This window comes from Canis aureus, chromosome 10, assembly GCF_053574225.1.
Source record: "Canis aureus isolate CA01 chromosome 10, VMU_Caureus_v.1.0, whole genome shotgun sequence".
In the NCBI taxonomy this organism is placed as follows: domain Eukaryota; kingdom Metazoa; phylum Chordata; class Mammalia; order Carnivora; family Canidae; genus Canis; species Canis aureus.
Genome location: NC_135620.1, coordinates 1,718,422 through 1,742,321, shown reverse-complemented (window position 1 = coordinate 1,742,321; position 23,900 = coordinate 1,718,422). Strand labels below are relative to the sequence as shown.

General features: G+C 40.1%; 2 pseudogenes across 1 annotated transcript in view; both read right to left on the bottom strand.

Annotated features, from left to right (window-relative positions):
• The window catches only part of LOC144321835 (transcription initiation factor TFIID subunit 9-like), a 152,903-nt pseudogene that overhangs the window by 27,201 nt on the left and 101,802 nt on the right, over positions 1–23,900 (bottom strand). Inside the window, exon 5 of the transcript XR_013387343.1 lies at positions 5,168–5,241. The product of XR_013387343.1 is annotated as a transcription initiation factor TFIID subunit 9-like (transcript). The remainder of the gene's footprint in view (positions 1–5,167; positions 5,242–23,900) is intronic.
• On the bottom strand, positions 795–23,873 carry LOC144322800 (interferon-gamma-inducible GTPase 10-like; annotated as a pseudogene).

Below are 23,900 nucleotides of genomic sequence, written 5' to 3'. Positions count from 1 at the left end.
TGGCCACAAAAATAAGGTCAAGATCTCCCTCCCTTTGAATATTTCACACATTTGTTGTGCATGAGGCAGCACAAACAGTCTTTCATGTTCTGCCTTACTGATTCTCTTCTTTCCTCCTGCAGACCTTTCCTGAGCAGAGGGGCAGCACAGAGTGGTCAGGGAATTGTGGAACACTAGTGCCCTCCAACCTCTGGGGAGAGACTTCAAAGTAATTAGAGGTTTGAAAGACAGCATCCCTATGTGCACCTTTTAAATGATAAAACATCCATTTTATACCAGGAATGGGCAAAGAAGAGGGAACAGTTTCAATCATAGTAACAGCAGGAATAAGAATCCTTCAGCTTTGAGACTGCTATTGCTGATGTTTACCAGCTCCTGTTTCACAGTTTTTTGGAGTATTTGAGTAGAAGTAAAAAACATTATTCTTCCAGCTTACCAAATTCAATTCATCTTTGCTTTCAAATTCCTTCTGAATTTGCCTCCACTTTCATATCTCTTGTCATTGTGCACAGTTCACTGATCTCTCAGCCATTTAATGTTGATAAATTTTTAAAAATATAAACTCTGACTTTGCTCCTTCCCTCTGTTCCTCAGTAGTATCAAACTTTGACATCCTGGTACATTTCCCTAATCCTCTTTCAATTTCCTCTTTCCTGCTGTAGTGTCCTGCTACACACTACATTTCTCACTTAGACATGTTCCCTGACTCATGCATTTCCCTTAGATTGGTGAAGAGGGTATTGATATGAGGTCTGAGGAAAATCATTCATAAAAAAACCAAGGAGAACAATCTCTTGATTGTACCTAACGTTTATTATCTGAGTAAATCAAACAAATGTAAACTACCTCGTAACAGAGATTAAGGAAAAATATGGGTGCAAATAGCTAAGGGAATCCACGAAGAGCCTATGGTGAATTCCCCTTTGCATAGCAATGGATTCTGTATATGGAGCAATGGGTTTTCTCCAATGAAGACATTCTCTCCACTTTAGGGAAGATATGGCCTTGGTGGTAGGTTCTACTCATAGAACACATGTTCTATTCATAGAACACAAGATCTGAGAAGCTTTTCTTATTTATTTATTTATTTATTTATTTATTTATTTATTTATTTACTTAATTTTTAGAGAATCAATTTTTTAAAGATTTTATTTATTTATTTATTCATGAGAGACACACAGAGAGACAGACAGAGAGAGAGAGGCAGAGAGACACAAGCAGAGGGAGAAGCAAGCTCCATGCAGGGAGCTCGAGATGGGACTGGATCCTGGGCCTCCAGGATCACGCCCTGGGCTGAAGGTGGCACTAAATCGCTGAGCCCCTGGGGCTGCCCAGCTTTTTTGTTATTTAGTTAGTCTCTGAACTATGTGTCTGGCATCTTCTGAGACTTATGCTCTCTGAAATCTTATGCAAGAAAATTCTAGCATCATCAATCACTTTGTTCATGAATTTCAAATGTAGAAAATAGATTTTCAAAAGCTGGAAAAGATTGGATGACAGGCTTCCATTCATAAAGCAATGGCCTTCAGTACACTTCATGGCCTTGGCAGCTATGCAGTTATTCTTTAGAAGTAACCAGAAATGTAAGGACTTGATAAAACTCTTAATCTCCTCCACAGACATTACCAGCTTTCTGACAATCCCTTTGACTGATTTCTCATCCAAACCAAAATAGTTCTCATAAACATTCAAACACTTCTCTTGTTGGGACTAATCAAAGTCACTGAAGCAGGCCATAAAGGGGATGGAAGTGAAAGCCAGAGATTTCAGGGAATCCAGCCAAATCCTTTCCTTGAATAAAGTTCTCTCCATCTCAATGGAAGCCTCACCCAAATTGGGCAACAGAATCACAAAGATGTAGCACTTATGAACAGGGAGGTCCTTCAGCAGAGTCTCCTCCAGTATTGGGAAATCAAAGTCATCCAGGTCAAACTTGGAGACCAAGAAGTTGCCTGGCTCATGCACTCTGATGTTGCTGAGAGTAGTCAGGCAGCTGTCTCATATCTGCTGAAGCATTCTCTCCCTTTTCAAGGACCTGGCCTTGTTTTTCCCTTCATTATATAAATCATTATCCACCTTGGTTCTATCAAAGTGGAATTTCTTACCTAGTTCCCTAAAATTTTGGTTCAGCAAAACATCATTAAAGTTATACCATGAAGAAGAAACAATGATGAAGAAATCATAGTTAGCAAATCCCACCATTTTGAGATATGTATGTAGAAGGAAATTGGGGGTTCCAGTTCCAGGCAGGTCCCAGAAGGTCATACTGGGATCCTTTGGATGTTGATAGGGGGGTTTCTTCATGGTGGTCTTAAAAATCCCAACAGTTGCAGAATTCTTCTCTTCATGAATATGACCTCAAAGGGCATTGATGAAACTGTACATCCTAGTTCCAGATTCCTGAATACAGCCATATACAGAGGAGTATTCTCTGCTTCCACAAGTAATTCCTGAGTTATATCAGCCACATCTTTTATATTAACCTCTTGATGACTTGCTTGAATTCTAGAAAGGTTTTCTGAAGAGAGGATCCCCCTGTCTTACTGAGTAATGTGATGAGATAGTCACAGGAGAATTTATATGAAGGAGGTAAGGCTAATCACAGAAAAGGAGATGAGATGTTGGAAGCAGAGTTTGGAATGAAAATCCAGAAATACAGAACATGTAAGAAAGGCCACAAACTAGGGAATTCAGGCACCTTCTAATACAAAGAGAAGACATAGAAATGGATTGTATCCTGGAACTTTTTGAAGGAACCAACCATATGGACACCTTGATTTTAGCACCTGTAAGATTCATTTTAGACAACTCACCTCTAGAACTATAAGCTAATAAACCTGTGTTGCTGTCTTAAGCCAATAAGTGTGTATTAATTTGTTGCACAAAAATGAGAAACTAATGCAGTCTTAATTTTCTTGAAGCCTCAATACAGGAGCCCAATACCTTTCCATTCTATAGGAAAAATCATTCTATAAGAAAAATCAGGCCAGCACATTAGGGAGCACAGAAGAATTGTAGACATAGCTCACTTCCAATCCCCAACAGCAAATAGGGGCATGGATTTTCCTTTGGAGGAGCCTAGAGGCAGAGAAAAGCCCACCAGGATGTATGTTCCACAAGGGGATAGCTCAGCACATAGTCCTTGTGGTAATAATTTCCCTATGGCAGCTTAATATCGATTTACCTCAGCTAATGGGAGAATTTGGGTGGGATTTGGAACATGTGACAGGAAGGACTGAGAAGGTAAATAAGAGCGCTAATTCTCCTGATTCAATTCTGCACTTTGTGAAACATAGGTACCCGATTATATCATGGCAATTCAAGGATGCCATTAGATGTTATTTATGGGGCCTCTTTTCAACTATGAGTGAGGAAACCGTGAATTAAAAATATTTGTAATAGGAGGGGGGGCAAAATTGTGGAGGAGTAGGGGTCCTCAACTCACCTGGTCCCACCAACTTACCTACATAACTTTCAAATCATCCTGAACACCTACAAATTCCACCTGAGATTTAAAGAGAGAACAGCCCAAACACTACAGAGGGTTTTTGCTTCTAGCAAGGTAGAAAGGTAGAAAGGACCAATACCCACTATTTGCTTCAATGTGGGTAGAACTGGAGGGTATTTTTTTTTAATTTATTTTTTATTGGTGTTCAGTTTACCAACATTCAGAATATGTATGGGAGTGTATGTGACGGGGAGTGCCCGTCACCCATTCACTCCCACCCCCCGCCCTCCTCTCTTTCTACCACCCCTAGTTCGTTTCCCAGAGTTAGGAGTCTTTACGTTCTGCCCCCCTTTCTGATATTTCCCACACATTTCTTCTCCCTTCCCTTATATTCCCTTTCACTATTATTTATATTCCCCAAATGAATGAGAACATATAATGTTTGTCCTTCTCCGACTGACTTACTTCACTCAGCATGATACCCTCCAGAGGTATTTCATATTTCATATTTCATATTCTCCAGAGGGCATCATGCTGAGTGAAGTAAGTCAGTCGGAGAAGGACAATCATCATACGGTTTCACTTATATAGTGAATATTAAAAAATAGTGAAAGGGATCATAGGGGAAAGGAGAGAAAATGAGTGGGGAAAATCAGAGAGGGTGACAGAACATGAGAGACTCCTAACTCTGGGAAATGACAAAGGGGTGGTGGAAGAGGAGGTGGACAGGGGGATGGGGTGACTGGGTGACAGGCAAGGAGGGGGGCACTTGACAGGATGAGCACTGAGTGTTATACTATATGTTGGCAAATAGAACTCCAATTTAAAAAATAGTAAAAAAAAAAAAAATCCAGTTATGTTAAGTGAAATAAGCCAGGTAGAGAAAGACAAATATCATGTAATTTCATTCATATGTGAAATTTAAGAAATAAAACAAATAAGCAGGGGGAAAAAGAGAAAGAGGCAAACCAAGAAACAGGTAACTATAGAGAAATGATGGTCACCAGAAAGGAGGTGGCTAGGGGGATGAGTTAAGTTGGAGATGGCAATAAAGGAGTGCACTTATTGTGATGTTTATGGGATGTTGTATGGACATGCTGAATCACTATATTGTACATCTGAAACTAATATTTACACTGTATCTTCACTAACTCATTTAAATAAAACTTCCAAGAAAAAGAATTTGTGGATTCATAACAGAATGTCAGGAACACCAAAAATGCACTATGTATGCATTTATTTAAAAATTCATTTTTCAGGACCTACTATATGTATTTTCTACTAGTATTTCAGTTATAAGACCAGGGTTTTGTATGAAGTAACCATAACACTGAGTTATTCTCTCTGCTAACTAAAATATTCCAAATTACTGTCATGCCTTTTCACAAGAAGGATCACATGAGGAAGGATTTTTTAGAGCTGTTTTTCACACTGTCAAATAAATCGCTAAATTGATATTTGGTTCAAGAGTGAGTTATGGAAATGTCCCTGAGGACAGTGGGTCAGAATTGCTTTAAGGAAAGCCAAGTCAACTTTCCAGGCACCAGTGCCATGCCAGCACTGAGAATAATTCAGAAGCTAGCTGTCCCACTTTTCCATTTTCATTCTCAACATTCTGATGTAGCTAGGTTTGCCCAGAGCCCTCAGGGTCTTAAAAATCTCTTATTTTTTAAGAAGAACTTTTGCATCACTCACCATGGCCTCAAGGAAATAACTTACCAAAGCAGGATGCCAAATCACCACCCTTGTATCAGAGGATGTGGAAGAGGACATGTATGGAGCAGTAAAAAGCACTAGAAGGAGGAGAGAGGAGGGAAGGAAAAAGAGTTCATACAACAAAGGGTGACTTGAGGTATGCTATTATGAGCAGGGAGAACCTTAGTCCTGGCCACAATGTTGTATCCAGGAGCCTTCCTCTTTCTGTCCAGCCATTGTGTGGACTTCTGACATGGGTGTAAAGTTTGCCCTTGCTCAGGCTATTCCCTTATCTTGGAAAGCCCTTCTTTAAAATGTTCTTCATTCTTCCAGAGTAATTTCAAACCTTGATTATTCTATCCAAACTTTCCTGCTCAGATTATTATTTATCTTGCTTCAGTTTTCTTTATTTGCAATGTTATGAAAATAATACTTCTCCATGGTGGCAAATATACGAAGACAGCACCAGCATTTACCCCCATACCCCTTCCCACCTGTGCTCTGAACCCTCCAGAAATCTCACTTCTGATCCCCTCTGCCTATGTCTCTGCTTCTCTATGTGTCTCTAATTAATTAATTAATCAATTAATTAGTTAATTAATTAAAATCCCACTTCTGATAACCTCCAACCTCATGTCATAGACTGGTTCTCATATGGGGCAGCTAAATAAGGATGTGTGGCTTCTTTCCTCTCAGAAAGATACTGTATATCTTCATGAGGAGACAGAAACTTTTAATGGTTGCAAATGTGTTTTCTACTCTCTAGAAAGTATGCTGGCTCATGAAACAAAGTGTTGAAAGGACTCTTTCTGTTTTTTGAGGAGTAGAAACAGCAGGTGGCATGGATTCCCATGTTCTAAAAAGTAATGCTAGATTATCCACCTGGGACTTGCTATGAGCCACCCCAACTGTCCTGACATTACCCATCACCTGCTTCATACCTGTGTGTAAAAGGGGACAGAAACCAGGTTGGACAAATAAGCCACTTGGAGGACTGACTGGTATATAAGGTGCCATTGATGGAAAAGGTGGTGTGAGCTACTGAAGCAGTACCTGAATGGGATGTCATAAGAAGTAAGCCGTGAAAAGGAGGTCCCTCTGTCGCCTTCCCTGATGTTAATCAAACTGAGTTTTTTCTGGAGTCATGGTCCTATCTTATCATGAAGAATTACAAAAACTTGAGATAGGACACCAGAAGATATTATTTAACCAAGACTAAAGGTAATGTAAAAGATCTGTATACTGTCCCCTACAGAGATTGGGAGTAGAATTTTTATACCAGGAAGCAAGTCACCTCTAGTCCCCACTGATGTCATGCCAGCATGTAGGCTGGAGAGGTATGCTTTGGCAAAATTATGATCTTTTATAATTCTGAATATTTATCTCTTTCCAGCTGCCCCAATGCCAATTTCATACTCATTCCTTGAATGATCACCTGAGTGTCTCCATGGAAAATTATAGGAACTCTTCATTTCTGGGGTTCAGACGTGTCACCAGGGACTAGTGACCTGAAGAATATTCACTCACCATTCAGCATTCAGAAGGTTCCTTAAATGACAGCTGACATGAAAAGACATGGAGGAAACTAAAATGCATATCATATAGAGAAACCAATCCAGAAAAGCTAAATATTACACAATTCCAGCTGTGCAACATTTTGAAAAATGCAAAACTGTAGAATTGATGAAAAGATCAGTCGTTCACAGAGAGTCAGGGGAGGGAGGTTTGAATAGGTGGAGCAAAGGCCTTTAAAAATATACTATTTATTGGACACAAGACAGCAGAAGAGTAGGGGATTTCATCTCATCTGGTCACTTGAATTTAGCTAGGTAACTATCAAATCATTCTAAACACCCATGATTTCAATCGAGATATAAGAAAAGAATTGCTGGAACTCTGAAAGTAGAAAAGTGACCTTTTTGCAAGACAGCTGTGGAAAGCCTTCAAGGAACAAAAGCTACACAGAGAACCAAAAATAGTTTACACTGAACTGGCCCCCTGGCAAGGGGCAGTGCAACTGTATAAAGGCAAAGGCACCTGAGAATCAGCTCAGCAGGCCTCTCCCCGAGAAGACCAACTGGAAGAACAGGTGAACAGGAATTTTCTGGACCATACAGTACTGTAAAAATCCAGCCCTGGGGGAAAATAGTATGTAGAATTTGAGGTTTTTTTTCTAATGATATGTTTATCATTCAGGTTAAAAATTTCCATTTCTTTTTTTCTTTTTCCCTTTCAAGTAGTTTCTTATTTTACCAACCCTCTGTTTTAACTCTTTTTTTAAATTTCATTTTTTACATATACATTTTATAGATATATTCTTCATTTTGGCTTCCTTTCACTCTTTTCAATTTTATTTTTGCACACACACACAGACACAACTTTTTCTTTTTTACAATTTTGGCATTTAGTGTCTTCTAACACACAGACTGAAATACATTCAAGCCAAGTGGATCATCCTGTTTGGTCCACCATGTGAGATTATATTTTCTCTCCCATCCTCTTTATTTTCCTTTTCCTTTTCTTTTTCCTTTTCCTTTCCTTTTCTTCTATGCTTTCCGACTTCTTCTGATTTATCTAGTGTGTATTTCAGGTGGGTCATAGTTAATATTTTTGATTTTGTTCAATTGCTCATTCATTCTTCTCTGGGCAAGATGACCAGAAAGAGGAATTCACAACAAAAGAAAGAATCAGAAGTAATACTCTGCCACACATCTAATCGTTGGGAATATAAGTAAAATGTCAGAGATGAAATTCAGGATAACAATAATAAAAGTATTAGCTGAGCTTGAAAAAATCATTAAAAAATCAAGAAAATCTTAGTGCAGAAATGAGATCTCGGGCAGCCCGGGTGGCTCAGCAGTTTAGCGCCACCTTCGGTCCAGGGCATGATCCCGGAGACCCAGGATGGAGTCCCACGTTGGGCTCCCCGCATGGAGCCTGCTTCTCCCTCTGCCTATGTCTCTGCCTCTCTCTCTCTCTCTCTCTCTCTCTCTCTCTATCTCCCGGGTCTCTATGAAAAAATAAAATCTTTAAAAAAAAGAAATGAGATCTCATAATGATGAAATTAAAAATACTCTAACTGGACTTAGTCTAAAATGGATGCTCTAACTGCAAGGGTATTTGAGGCAGAAGAGAGAGTAAGTGACAAGGAAGACAAGTTGATGGAAATAAAGGATACTGAGGAAAAGAGAAAAGTAACTAATAGAATGTGAGGAGAGGCTCTGAGAGATAAGGGAGGGTATGAAGAAAAAAATCTCAATTATTGGAATTATTGGAGTTCCTGAAGATACAGAGAGAGAGAGAGAGAGAGAGAATTTATATTTGAGCAAATTATAGCTGAGAACTTCCTTAATCTGGGGAAAGAGACAGGCATTCATATCTAAGAGATAGATAGAGAAGACCCCTTCCCAAATCAATAAAAATAGATCAACACCCCAACATATGATACTGAAGCTTGCAAATTCCAGAGACAAAGAGAAAATCCTGAAATCACCTTTAGACCAGTGGTTCCTAAATCTCCTAACCTAGAAACATTAAGCTGGCAAAAGAACTATCCACAGAAACACAACAAGCCAGAAAGTGCTGGCATGATATATTTAGGGTACTAAATGAGAAAAAAATACAGTCAAGAATATTTTCCAGCAAGGCTGTCATTCAGAAGTGGAGAGATAAAGAGATTCCAGGATATAGAGAAACTGAAAGAAAATGTGACCACCAAGCCACTCTGGAAGAAATATTAAAGGGGATCCTGTAAGTGAAGAGAGGGCCAAGGAGTAACCTGGACCAGAAAGGAACAGAGATAATCTGCAGAAACAGGGAAGGTACAGGTAATACAATGGCACTAAATTCATATCTTTCAATAGTTACTGTGAATGTAAATGTGAATGGACTAAATGCTCCAATAAAAAGACACAGGTGGGTCCCTGGGTAGCTCAGTTGGTTAAGCATCTGCCTTTGGCTCAGGTCATGATCCCAGGGTCCTGGGATTAAGTCCCATGATGGGCTTCCTGCTCACCAGGGAGCCTGCTTCTCCCTCTCCCTCTACCCTTCCTCCTTGCTTGATTTATATCTCTCACTGTCAAATACATAAAAAAGATCTAAAGAAAAAGACACAGCATATCAGATTGGACAAAAAAAGTAAGATTCACTGATATGCTATCTGACTCATTTGAAACCTAGATTGAAAGTAAAAAGATGGGTCACATTTATCATGCTAATGGTGCTCAAAAGAAAGCTGGAGTAGCAATCCTCATATCAGAATAATTAGATTTCACATAAAAAAACATAAAAATATCTTACATACTAAGAGATGAAGAGGGACACCATATCTTAAAGTGTCTATCGAACAAGAAGATCCAACAGTTATAAATATTTATGCTCCTAATTTGGGAGCAGCCAATTATATTCACCAATTAATACACAAATTAAAGAAACACATTGTTAATTATGCAATAATAGTAGGGGACTTCAACACCTTACTCATAGCAATGGAGAGATCATCTAAGCAGAAGATCAACAAGGACAAAAGGGCCTTGAATGACACACTGGGCCAGATGGATTTCACAGATATATAAAGAGCATTCCATCTGAACAGAACTGAACACACATTCTTCTCAAGTGCACATGGAACTTTCTCCAGAATACCACACACTGGATCACAAATTAGGTCTCAACTGATACCAGAAGCACTATTATAAAGCTACTGGTGGCTCTACAAAAAAGCATAAAGGACTCAAGAGACTTCATGACTGCAGAATTTAGATCTAATCAGGCAGAAATTAAAAATCAATTCAATGAGATGCAATATAAACTTGAGGTCCTAACAACAAGGGTTAACGAGGTGGAAGAACGAGTGAGTGACATAAAAGACAAGTTGATGGCAAAGAGGTAAACTGAGGAAAAAAGAGACAAATAAAAGATCATGAGGATAGATAAAGGGAAATAAATGACAGCCTGAGGAAGAAAAAGCTACGTTTAACTGGGGTTCCCAAGGGCACTGAAAGGGACAGAGGTCCAGAATATGTATTTGAACAAATCATAGCTAAAAACTTCCTAATCTGGGAATGGAAACAAGCATTCAGAACCAAGAAATAGAGATATCCCTCCCTAAAATCAACGAAAACCACCCAACACTTCAACATTTAGTAGTGAAGCATGCAAATTCCAAAGATAAAGAGAAAATCATTAAAGCAGCAAGAGATAAGAAATCCCTGACTTTTATGGGGAGGAGTATTAGGGTCACAGCAGACCTCTCCACAGAGACCTGGCAGGCCAGAAAGGGCTGGCAGGATATATTCAGGGTCCTGAATGAGAAGAACATGCAGCCAAGAATACTTTATCCAGCAAGGCTTTCATTCAGAATGGAAGGAGAGATAAAGAGCTTCCAAGACAGGCAGGAACTTAAAGAATATGTGACCTAAACCAGCTCTGCAAGAAATTTTAAGGGGGACTCTTAAAACTCCTCTTTAAAAAGAAGTCCAATGGAACAATCCACAAAAACAGGGACTACATAGGTATCATGATGACACTAAACTCATATCTTTTAATAGTAACTCTGAACATGAATGGGCTTAATGACCCCATCAAAAGGTGAGGATTTCAGACTGGATAAAAAAGCAGGACCCATCTATTTGCTGTCTACAAGAGACTCATTTGAGACAAAAGGACACCTACAGCCTGAAAATAAAAGGTTGGAGAACCATTTATCATTCAAATGGTCCTCAAAAGAAAGCAGGGGTAGCCATCCTCATATCAGATAAACTAAAATTTACCCCAAAGACTGTACTGAGAGATGAAGACGGACACTATCTCATACGTAATGGATCTATCCAACAAGAGGACTTAACAATCCTCAATATATATGCCCCGAATGTGGGAGTTCCCAAATATTTAAATCAATTAATAACCAAAGTGAGGAAATACTTAATAATAATACACTTATACTTGGTGACTTCAATCAAGCTCTTTCTATGCTAGATAGGTCTCCTAAGCACAACATCTCCAAAGAAACGAGAGCTTTACACTGGACCAGATGGATTTCACAGATATCTACAGAACTTTACATCCAAACTCAACTGAATACACATTCTTCTCAAGTGCACATGGAACTTTCTCCAAATAGACCACAAACTGGGTCGCAAAACGGGTCTGAACCGATACCAAAAGATTGGGATCGTCCCCTGCATATTCTCAGACCATAATGCCTCGAAATTAGAACTAAATCACAACAAGAAGTTTGGAAGGACCTCAAACACATGGAGGTTAAGGACCATCCTGCTAAAAGATGAAAGGGTCAACCAGGAAATTAAGGAAGAATTAAAAAGATTCATGGAAACTAACGAGTATGAAGATAAAACCATTCAAATCTTTGGGATGCAGCAAAAGCAGTCCCGAGGGGGAAATCCATCGCAATAGAAGCATCCATCCAAAAACTGGAAAGAACTCAAATACAACACCTAACGTTACACATAAAGGAGCTAGAGAAAAAACAGCAGATGGACCCCACGCCCAGCAGAAGAAGAGAGTTAATTAAAATTCGAGCAGAACTCAATAAAATCGAGACCAGAAGAACTGTGGAACAGATCAACAGAACCAGGAGTTGGTTCTTTGAAAGAATTAATAAGATAGATAAACCATTAGCCAACCTTATTAAAAAGAAGAGAGAGGAGACTCAAATTAATAAAATCACGAATGAGAAAGGAGAGATCACTACCAACACCAAGGAAATACAAACGATTTTAAAACATATTATGAACAGCTATACGCCAATAAATTAGGCAATCTCGAAGAAATGGACGCATTCCTGGAAAGCCACAATCTACCAAAACTGGAACAGGAGAAATAGAAAACCTGAGCAGACCAATAACCAGGGAGGAAATTGAAGCAGTCATCAAAAACCTCCCAAGACACAAGAGTCCAGAGCCAGATGGCTTCGCAGGGAAATTCTATCAAAGGTTTAAAGAAGAAACCATACCTATCCTACTAAAGCTGTTTGGAAAGATAGAAAGAGATGGAGTACTTCCAAATTCATTCTATGAGTCCAGCATCACCTTAATTCCAAAACCAGACAAAGACCCCACCAAAAAGGAGAATTACAGACCAATATCCCTGATGAACATAGATGCAAAAATTCTCAACAAGATACTAGCCAATAGCATCCAACAGCACATTAAGAAAATTATTCACCATGACCAAGTAGGATTTATCCCTGGGACACAAGGCTGGTTCAACACTTGTCAAACAATCAATGTGATCCATCATATCAGCAAGAGAAAAACCAAGAACCATATGATCCTCTCATTAGATGCAGAGAAAGCATTTGACAAAATACAGCATCCATTCCTGATCAAAACTCTTCAGACTGTAGGGATAGAGGGAACATTCCTCGACATCTTAAAAGCCATCTATGAAAAGCCCACAGCAAATATCATTCTCAATGGGGAAGCACTGGGAGCCTTTCCCCTAAGATCAGAAACAAGACAGGGATGTCCACTCTCACCACTGCTATTCAACATAGTACTGGAAGTCCTAGCCTCAGCAATCAGACAATAAAAAGATATTAAAGGCATTCAAATTGGCCAAGAAGAAGTCAAACTCTCCCTCTTCACCGATGACATGATACTCTACATAGAAAACCCAAAAGCCTCCACCCCAAGATTGCTAGAACTCATACAGCAATTTGGCGGCGTGGCAGGATACAAAATCAATGCCCAGAAATCAATGGCATTTCTATACACTAACAATGAGACTGAAGAAAGAGTAACTAAGGAGTCAATCCCATTTACAATTGCACCCAAAAGCATAAGATACCTAGGAATAAACCTAACCAAGGAGGTAAAGGATCTATACCCTAAAAACTATAGAACACTTCTGAAAGAAATTGAGGAAGACACAAAGAGATGGAAAAATAGTCCATGCTCATGGATTGGCAGAATTAATATTGTGAAAATGTCAATGTTACCCAAGGCAATGTACACGTTTAATGCAATCCCTATCAAAATACCATGGACTTTCTTCAGAGAGGTAGAACAAATTATTTTAAGATTTGTGTGGAATCAGAGAAGACCCCGAATAGCCAGGGGAATTTTAAAAAAGAAAACCATATCTGGGGGCATCACAATGCCAGATTTCAGGTTGTACTACAAAGCTGTGGTCATCAAGACTGTGTGGTACTGGCACAAAAACAGACACATAGATCAGTGGAACAGAATAGAGAACCCAGAAGTGGACCCTGAACTTTATGGTCAACTAATATTCGATAAAGGAGGAAAGACTATCCACTGGAAGAAAGACAGTCTCTTCAATAAATGGTGCTGAGAAAATTGGACATCCACATGCAGAAGAATGAAACTAGACCACTCCCTTGCACCAGACACAAAGATAAACTCAAAATGGATGAAAGATCTAAATGTGAGACAAGATTCCATCAAAATCCCAGAGGAGAACACAGGCAACACCCTTTTTGAACTCGGCCACAGTAACTTCTTGCAAGATACATCCACGAAGGCAAAAGAAACAAAAGCAAAAATGAACTATTGGGACTTCTTCAAGATAAGAAGCTTTTGCACAGCAAAGGATACAGTCAACAAAACTAAAAGACAACCTACAGAATGGGAGAAGATATTTGCAAATGACATATCAGATAAAGGGCTAGTTTCCAAGATCTATAAAGAACTTCTAAAACTCAACAGCAAAGAAACAAACAATCCAATCATGAAATGGGCAAAAGACATGAAGAGAAATCTCACAGAGGAAGACATAGACATGGCCAACATGCACTTGAGAAAATGCTCTGCATCACTTGCCATCAGGGAAATACAAATCAAAACCACAATGAGATACCACCTCACACCAGTGAGAATGGGGAAAATTAACAAGGCAGGAAACCGCAAATGTTGGAGAGGATGCGGAGAAAAGGGAACCCTCTTACAATGTTGGTGGGAATGTGAACTGGTGCAGCCACTCTGGAAAACTGTGTGGAGGTTCCTCAAAGAGTTAAAAATAGACCTGCCCTACGACCCAGCAATTGCACTGTTGAGGATTTACCCCAAAGATACAGATGCAGGGAAACGCCGGGAGACTTGCACCCCGATGTTTCTAGCAGCAATGTCCACAATAGCCAAACTGTGGAAGGAGCCTCGGTGTCCATCGAAAGATGAATGGAAAAAGAAGATGTGGTCTATGTATACAATGGAACATTCCTCAGCCATTAGAAACGACAAATACCCACCATTTGCTTCAACGTGGATGGAACTGGAGGGTATTATGCTGAGTGAAGTAAGTCAATCGGAGAAGGACAGTGTATGTTCTCATTCATTTGGGGAATATAAATAATAGTGAAAGGGAATATAAGGGAAGGGAGAAGAAATGTGTGGGAAATATCAGAAAGGGAGACAGAACATGAAGACTCCTAACTCTGGGAAAGGAACTAGGAGTGGAGGAAGGGGAGGAGGGCTGGGGGTGGGAGTGAATGGGTGATGGCCACTGAGGGGAACACTTGATGGGATGAGCACTGGGTGTTATCCTGTATGTTGGTAAATTGAACACTAATAAAAAATTAATTTATTTAAAAAAAAAACTCGCAAAAAACAGGAGTGCAGATCCCAATGGTTTCCCAGGGGAATTTTACCAAACATTTTCTTTGTATATTTTTTTATTGGATTTCGATTTTCCAACTTATAGTATAACACCTAGTGCTCATCCCGTCAAGTGCCCCCTTCAGTGCCTGAGAGATAGTCACCCCATCCCCCCACCCACCTCCCCTTCCACTACCCCTTGTTCATTTCCCAGAGTTAGGTGTCTCTCACGTTCTGTAAACTTCACTGATATTTCCCACTCAATTTCTCTCCTTTCCCCTATAATCTCCTTCACTATTTTTTTAATATTTCCCATATGAGTGAAACGATATGATGATTGTCCTTTTCGACTGACTTCACTCAGCATAATACTTTCCAGTTCCATCCACGTTGACGTAAATAGTGGGTATTGGTTGTTTCTAATGGATGAGTAATATTCCCTGTATATATATACCACATTTTCGTTATCCATTCATCTTTCGATGGTAACCGAGGCTCCTTCCACAGTTTACCTATTGTAGACATTGATACTGTAAACATTGGGGTGCCGGTGTTTCGGTTTTTCACTCATCTGTATCTTTGGAGACAATCCCCAGTAGTGCAATTGCTGGATACTAGGGTAGCACTATTTTTATCTCTTTGAGGAACCTCCACACAGTTTTCCAAAGTGGCTGTACCAGTTTGCATTCCCACCAACAGTGCAAGAGGGTTCCCTTTTCTCCACATCCTCTCCAACATTTGTTGTTTCCGGTCTTGTTAATTTTCCCCATTCTCACTAGTGTGAGGTGGTATCTCATTGTGGTTTTGATTTGTATTTCCCTGATGGCAAGTGATGCAGAGCATTTTCTCAAGTGCATGTTGGCCATGTCTATGTCTTCCTCTGTGAGATTTCTCTTCATGTCTTTTGCCCATTTCATGATTGGATTGTTTGTTTCTTTGCTGTTGAGTTTAAGAAGTTCTTTATAGATCTTGGAAACTAGCCCTTTATCTGATATGTCATTTGCAAATATCTTTTCCCATTCTGTAGGTTGTCTTTTAGTTTTGTTGACTGTGTCTTTTGCTGTGCAAAAGCATTTATCTTGATGAAGTCCCAAGAGTTCATTTTTGCTTTTGTTTCCCCTGCCTTCATACATGTCTATTGCAAGAAGTTGCTGTGGTCAAGTTCAAAACGCCTGTTGCCTGTGTTCTCCTCTAGGATTTTTAAAAAATATCTGAAAATTTTATTTTATTTTATTATTTTTTAAGATTTTATTTATTTATTCATGAATGACAGAGAGATAGAGAGAGAGAGAGAGAGAGAGGCAGAGACACAGGCAGAGGGAGAAGCAGGCTCCATGCCGGAAGGCTGACGCGGGACTTGATCCCGGGACACTTTCACGGGACTCCAAGATCACGCCCTGGACCAAAGGCAGGCACTAAACCGCTGAGCCCCCAGGGATCGCCTCCTCTAGGATTTTGATGGATTCTAGTCTCACATTTAGATGTTTCATCTATTTTGAGTTTATCTTTGTGTATGGTGTAAGAGAATGGTCCAGTTTCATTCTTCTGCATGTAAATGTCCCATTTTCCCAGAACCATTTATTGAAGTGACTATCCTTTTTCCAGTGGATGTCTTTCCTGCTTTGTCGAGTGTTAGTTGACCATAGAGTTGAGGGTCCATTTCTGGATTCTCTATTCTGTTCCATTGGTCTATGTGTCTGTTTTTGTGCCAGTACCACACTGTCTTGATGACCACAGCTTTGTAGTACAACCTGAAATCTGGCATTGTGATTCCCCTGACTCTGGTGTTCTTTTTAAATATTCCCCTGGCTATTTGGAGTCATTTCTGATTCCACATAAATCTTAAGATGATTTGTTCCAACTCCCTGAAGAAAGTTCATGGTATTTTGATGAGAATTGCATTAAACTTGTAAATTGCCCTGGGTAGCATAGACACTTCCACAATATTAATTCTTCCAATCCATGAGCATGGAATATTTTTTCATCTCTCTGTGTCTTCCTAAATTTCTCTCAGAAGTGTTCTGTAGTTTTTAGGGTATAGATCCTTTACCTCTTTGGTTATCTTTATTCCTAGGTATCTTCTGCTTTTGGGTGCAATTTAAATGGGATTGACTCCCTAATTTCTCTTTCTTCAGTCTCGTTTGTAGTGTATAGAAATGCCACTGACTTCTGGGCATTGATTTTGTTTTCTACCATACTGTCGAATTGCTGTATGAGTTCTAGCAATCTTGGGGTGGAGCCTTTTGGGTTTTCTACATACAGTATCATGTCATCTGCAAAGAGGGAGATTTTGACTTGTTCTTGGCCAATTTGAATGCCGTTTATTTCTTTTTGTTGTCTGATTGCTGAGGCTAGGACTTCTAGTACCTTGTTGAATAAGAGTGGTGAGAGTGGACATCCCTGTTGTGTTCCTGATCTTAGGGGAAAGGCTCCCAGTGTTTCCCTATTGAGAATGATATTTGCTGTGGGCTTCTCATAGGTGGCTTTTAAGATGCTGAGGAATGATCCCTCTATCGCTACACTCTGAAGAGTTTTTATCAGGAATGAATGCTGTATTTTGTCAAATGCTTTGTCCGCATCTATTGAGCCGATCATATGGTTCTTGTTTTTTCTCTTGTTGATGAGACCCATCATGTTGATCATTTTATGAGTGTTGAACGACTCTTGCATCCTGGGGAAAAATCCTACTTGGTCATGGTGAATAATCTTCTTAATGTACTGTTGGATCCTATTAGCTAGTATCTTGTTGAGAATTATTGCATTTGTGTTCATCAGGGGTATTGGTCTATTTTGGTGGGGTCTTTGGTTTTGGAAATAAGGTGATGCTGGCCTCATCAAACAAGTTTGGTAGTTTTCTGTCCCTTTCTATCCTTCTGAACAGTTTTAGTAAAATAGGTATTATTTCTTCTTTAAACATTTGATAGAATTCCCCTAAGAAGCCATCTGGCCCTGGACTTTTACGTCTTAGGAGGTTTTTGATGACTGTTTCAATTTCCTCCCTGGTTATCAACCTGTTGAGGTTTTCTATTTCTTCCTGTTCCAGTTTTGGTAATTTGAGGTTTTCCAGAAATGCATCCATTTCTTCTAGATTGCCTAATTTATTGGCATATAGCTGCTCATAATATGTTTTTAAAATCGTTTGTATTTCCTTGGTGTTGGTAGTGATCTCTCCTTTCTCATTCATGATGTTATTAATTTGAGTCTTCTCTCTCTTCTTTTTAATAAGGCTGGCTAATTGTTTATCTACCTTATTGATTCTTTCAAAGAACCAACTGCTGGTTTTGTTGATCTGTTCCTCAGTTCTTCTGGTCTCTATATCATTAGTTCTGCTTGAATCTTTATTAACTCCCTTCTTCTGCTGGGTGTAGGATCTATTTGCTGTTTTTTCTCTAGGTCTTTTAGGTGTAAGGTGAGCTTTTGTATTTGAGTTCTTTTCAAATCTTGGATGGCTGCTTGTATTGTGATGTATTTCCCCCTCAGCACTGCTTTTGCTGTAACCCAAAGATTTTGAATGGTTGTATCTTCATTCTCATTAGTTTCCATGAATCTTTTTAATTCTTCCTTAATTTCCTGGTTGACCCTTTCATCTTTTAGCAGGATGGCCCTTACCTCCACGTGTTTGAAATCCTTCCAAACTTCTTGTTGTGATTGAGTTCTAATTTCAAGGCATTATGGTCTGAGAATATGCAGGGGATGATCCCAATCTTTTGGTATTTGTTCATACCTGATTTGTGACCCATTACATGGTCTATTCTGGAAAAAGTTCCATGTGCACTTGAGAAGAATGTGTATTCAGTTGCATTTGAATGTAAAGTTCTGTAGATATCTGTGAAATCCATCAGGTCCGGTGTATCATTTAAAGCTAAGAGACTCATTTTGGACCTAAGGACAACTACAGCATGAAAATGAAAGGTTGGAGAACCATTTACCATTCAAATAAACCTCAAAAGAAAGCTGGGGAAGCAATCCTAATATCATATGCTGAGTGAAATAAGTCAATCGGAGAAGGACAAATCAGTCTAATATGTAGTAAATTAGATGGTGATAAGTGCTAAACTAAATTCTTCAGTTAGCTTAGCTAAGCAAAGGAAGGGGTGACAAGGATGCATTTCAGACAGAGAGTGAATATAGATTATGGGGACAGAATTTTAATATGGCTGTAGGTCAAGGATATAAAGGTGGAGAGAAGCCAGAGTCTAGGGAGAACATGGAAGGGTTGAAGCAAGGACTTATATACTACAAAAAATTTAGAATTAACCTCATAAGCACTGAGGAGCCATATAATCCCTAAAAGCAACATTTGGACAGGTGGGAGACTTCCATGGTGCCCACCTCTCAGGGGTTCTTGGGATGTTTTTGATGACTGCTTCAATTTCCTCCCTAGTTATTGGCCTGTTCAGGTTTTCTATTTCTTCCAGTTCCAGTTTTGTTAGTTTGTGGTTTTCCAGAAATGCTTCCATGTCTTCTAGATTGCCTAATTTACTGGCATTTAGCTGCTCCAGTTCGATCCCATTAGAATGTAAGGTCCATAGGGCAGTGATTTTTCTACACAGCTGTACCCTGTACTAATATAGCACCTATTACATCATAGGTTTTTGATAAAATATTCACTGAATAAAGTTCAGCAGATGATAGCCATAAATTCACCTATGTAGTTGGGACTGTAAATACACGTGGTGCTGACGAGCTGATTTGTTTATTTTTTTTCTTTGGTACCAAACTGCTTTAATTACTACAGTTTTTTATGGTTGATGTATGGTCCCATACTTCTGACTTGTGTCCTTGCTGTTCCTTCTGCCTGGCATTAGTTTCCCCCTCCCGGTTCAATGTGGGAAACGCTGCTTACTCTTCAAGTCTCATGTCAAGCTCCACCTTTTTGTAAAATTTTTCTGCTTCTGCAGTGCTGAATTAGATGGCCCTCCTCCATTTTCTCATACTCTCTCTGTCATTGTATTTATCACTCTGTGACTTGGTCATCTATTAATACACCTTCTTCCCTTAGTAAATTGTAACTACTTTGAGGGATCAGGATTGATGTTGGTATCCATAGTGCCTAGCACAGTGCCTGGAATTCAGTAGGAGCAGCTGTAATCAGAGCTCAATTTAAATCCAACTATGGAAGGAGCCTCAGTGTCCATCAAAAGATGAATGGATAAAGAAGATGTGGTTTATGTATACAATGGAATATTACTCAGCCATTAGAAATGACAAATATCCACCATTTGCTTCGACGTGGATGGAACTGGAGGGTATTGTGCTGAGTGAACTAAGTCAATCGGAGAAGGACAAACATTATATGGTCTCATTCATTTAGGGAATATAAATAATAGTGAAAGGGAATAGAAGGGAAGGGAGAGGAAATGAGTGGGAAATATCAGAAAGGGAGAGGGAACACGAAGACTCCTAACTCTGGGAAACAAACGAAGGGGGGTGGAAGGGGAGGAGGGCGGGGGGTGGGGGTGACTGGGTGGCAGGCACTGAGGGGGGCACTTGAGGGGATGAGCACTGGGTGTTATTCTGTATGTTGGCAAATTGAACACCAATAAAAAGTAAATTTATTATTTAAAAAAATAAAAATAAAAAAATTCAGAAAATAAAAAATAAATTTATATAAATAAATAAATAAATCTTAGTTTCCTCACTCACAGCCGATGGTGAGAGGCCCCATCAGTAACATAGTAATGACTTCCTTGAATTGCCATGATACATATAGGGGCCTTGATCTGGACCTTCCTATCATCCAGAGCTATGAGTAAAAATTTGCATTTCTAAACCAGCCATCTGTTATATTTTTGCTATAGCTGAATAGAAGAAAAATATGCCCAAAAAAGGTTTATTTTGCCTTACTACTCATGATCAAAACTTATAGGTTTGAAATGGCTCTAGGGTATTGAAGGATGGATAGCATTACAATATAGCATAGTTTCCAACATGAGATAATCAGTAAACATTTTGCTTAATTCAAATTTTCTTTTTTTATAATAAATTTATTTTTTATTGGTGTTCAATTTGCCCACATACAGAATAACACCCAATGCTCATCCCGTCAAGTGCCCCCCTCAGTGCCCGTCACCCATTCACCCCCACCCCCCGCCATCCTCCCCTTCTACCACCCCTAGTTCGTTTTCCAGAGTTAGGAGTCTTTATGTTCTGTCTCCCTTTCTGATATTTCCCACACATTTCTTCTCCCTTCCCTTATATTGCACTGTTGGGGATTTACCCCAAAGATACAGATGCAATGAAACGCCAGGACACCTGCACCCCGATGTTTATAGCAGCAATGTCCACAATGGCCAAACTGTGGAATGAGCCTAGGTGTCCTTCGAAAGATGAATGGATAAAGAAGATGTGGTTTATGTATACAATGGAATATTACTCAGCCATTAGAAATGACAAATACCCACCATTTGCTTCAACGTGGATGGAACTGGAGGGTATTATGTTGGGTGAAATAAGTCAGTCAGAGAAGGACAAACATTATATGTTCTCATTCATTTGGGGAATATAAATAATAGTGAAATAATAGTGAAAGGGAATAGAAGGGAAGGGAGAAGAAGTGGGTGGGAAATATCAGAAAGGGAGACAGAACATAAAGACTCCTAATTCTGGGAAAAGAACTAGGGGTGGTGGAAGGGGAGGAGGGCAGGGGGTGGGGGTGAATGGGTGACAGGTACTGAGGGGGGCACTTGACTGGATGAGCACTGTGTGTTATTCTATATGTTGGCAAATTGAACACCAATAAAAAATAAATGTATTATTAAAAAGAAAAAAGACATCAGGGCAAGCCCACACCTCTAGTTTTCTGGGGTTCATGCAGGCCCCACAATGACACCCACTGTGGGGTTCATGCAGGCCCTGAATTCTCCCTGCCATCTAGAATAGATGTGTGTCCAGTGCACACCTTTTTTGAAAACTGGAATCATTTCCAGGAATAGAAGCCAAGCCCTCTCTGAGCTCCTTCCTGCTGGGGCTGGGCCTTGCCATTTTCTTTAACCAGAAATGATGGAGCTCTGCCCAAGAGAGATGCTAGAGCAGTAAAACCTTCAAATTCCACTCTCCTTCCCAGCTTCACTTCCCTCCTTCTCTCTAGGCTCTTCCTCAGGCAACCCCAAGCCAACACAATTCCTTTCCTTCTTTCTAGAGCTACCTGGGGCTAGAACCAGTTTTGGACTATCCCAGAGGGCACTGAGGCTCAGCATTCAATGTGAAAAGGTTCACATTGCCTTGGGCAGAGCTTGCCTATAACCTCAGTGGGAAGGGTGAGTCCAGGCCTTGGGGCTGGTTCAGGCAGAGGAGTCTGGGGGGAAAATGAAGCAAGCAGGATCCATCCCAAAAGAAGTATCTTGGCTGTCCTGAGAAGGAGAGCATGAAGGTGCATGATGAGGCCTACAGATGACTGTTAAATTTTACCACACAGGAAACAATTGGATATGATGGCAGAACAGTGGCAGGTGGGTGTGAGGATGGGTCTCCAGCAGCATCATTGGGCCCCACAGGTTGGCTGAGCAGACAGCCCTTCATGGAACAGAAAGGCCTCATGGGGCTCCCAGGGCAACTCCTCATTCAAGGAGGCAGTCTTGTACTTTAAAAACTTGTATTCATGCATGTAGAAGTGGTAGATTTTTTTTAAGACCTATTAGCTAGTAGGCACTCATAACTTGTGGGATTGTAAAAGCACACAAGGCAAAAGCATTGTGTGTAGCAAGCAGGAGAAGAAACTATTAGGTAATCCCAGCCAATTCTCTTTTCTATTCCTGTCCTAAAAATGCTTGCAATCTCTCTGCAGAGTTCAGCCTACAAGAGAAACTTATACTCATGGAAGACCTTAAGTACTTATAACAACAGACACAATGACAAACAATCATGTGCAAACATGGGTGCTGCTTAAAATAGATGGGAAACTACTTGGGAATTTTGTTGTGACTTAGATGTTCAAGTTAAAAAGGCACAGGCTTTCCTTAGGTATGCACTTTGTATTAAAAGATGTCAGACTGGGATGCCTGGGTAGCTCAATTGTTGAGTATCTGCCTTTGGCTCAGGGTGTGATCCTGGAGTCCTGGGATCCAGTCCCACACTGGACTCCCTGCATGGAGCCTGCTTCTCCCTCTGCCTATGTCTCTGCCTCTCTGTGTGTGTGTCACTCATGAATAAATAAATGAAATCTTTAAAAAAAAAAAAAAGAGGGATCCCTGGGTGGCGCAGCGGTTTAGTGCCTGCCTTTGGCCCGGGGCGTGATCCTGGAGGCCCGGGATCGAATCCCACGTCGGGCTCCCGGTGCATGGAGCCTGCTTCTCCCTCTGCCTATGTCTCTGCCTCTCTCTCTCTCTCTCTCTCTGTGTGACTATCATAAGTAAATAAAAAAAAAAATTTAAAAAAAATAAAAAATAAAAAATAAAAAAAAAAAAGATGCCAGACTTTTATGAAGAAATGTCTCAAGAGGAAAGAAAATGCACTTTTCAATATTAATCAAAAGTTTATTCTTGACTCTAAAGACAAATGTAATAAGAACATATAGATCCTAAGCACTGAAGGATGTGGACAGCTGGCACAAAATCATCACTACCCTGCAGGTATCCACCATGTTGTTCTGCTAAATCAGTTTGGGTGGAGGAAGAACCTGTATCTTCTTGAGTCCTGACTGAGTGACCCTCATGATGTTTTGCTGCTTAAATTCTCTCTTGTCTGTAAACTGCTTTGGCACTGACCCTGGCATCACAGCTCAGAGTATTCCTCAATGGTCTCCTTCCTTACATGTGTGCATATTCCTGAATGAGGATTTTACTCACTCTGTACTCAAAACATCTTTGTTAGCAGCGTGGGTGTGGATCTGATGGCCTGAACTTGATGCTGAGGCTGATATTCTTGTTTCTCTGTTCACCCATGCTTCTAACTCCTCTGTTCTTCCTTCTTCAGGTTACTCCACTGGTCAGCAGTGTAATGTAGCCAGTCCTATCCCTTCACACCACATTACCCACATCCTTCACCTCTGCTCTGCCATGCCAGAGGGTGTTATATGCAGCAGGTGCCATGACCATTGAAAAGGCCTTGGGAGAAGGCACACTGCTGAGGGTGGTTTCTGTGGTCAGGGAACCCTGAAGACAGCATCCAGTACCCCAGTGAGCATTGCACTGAGTGGGGACTGTGGCAGCTGCCATATCTCCTTCATCAATCCATTGCAAGGA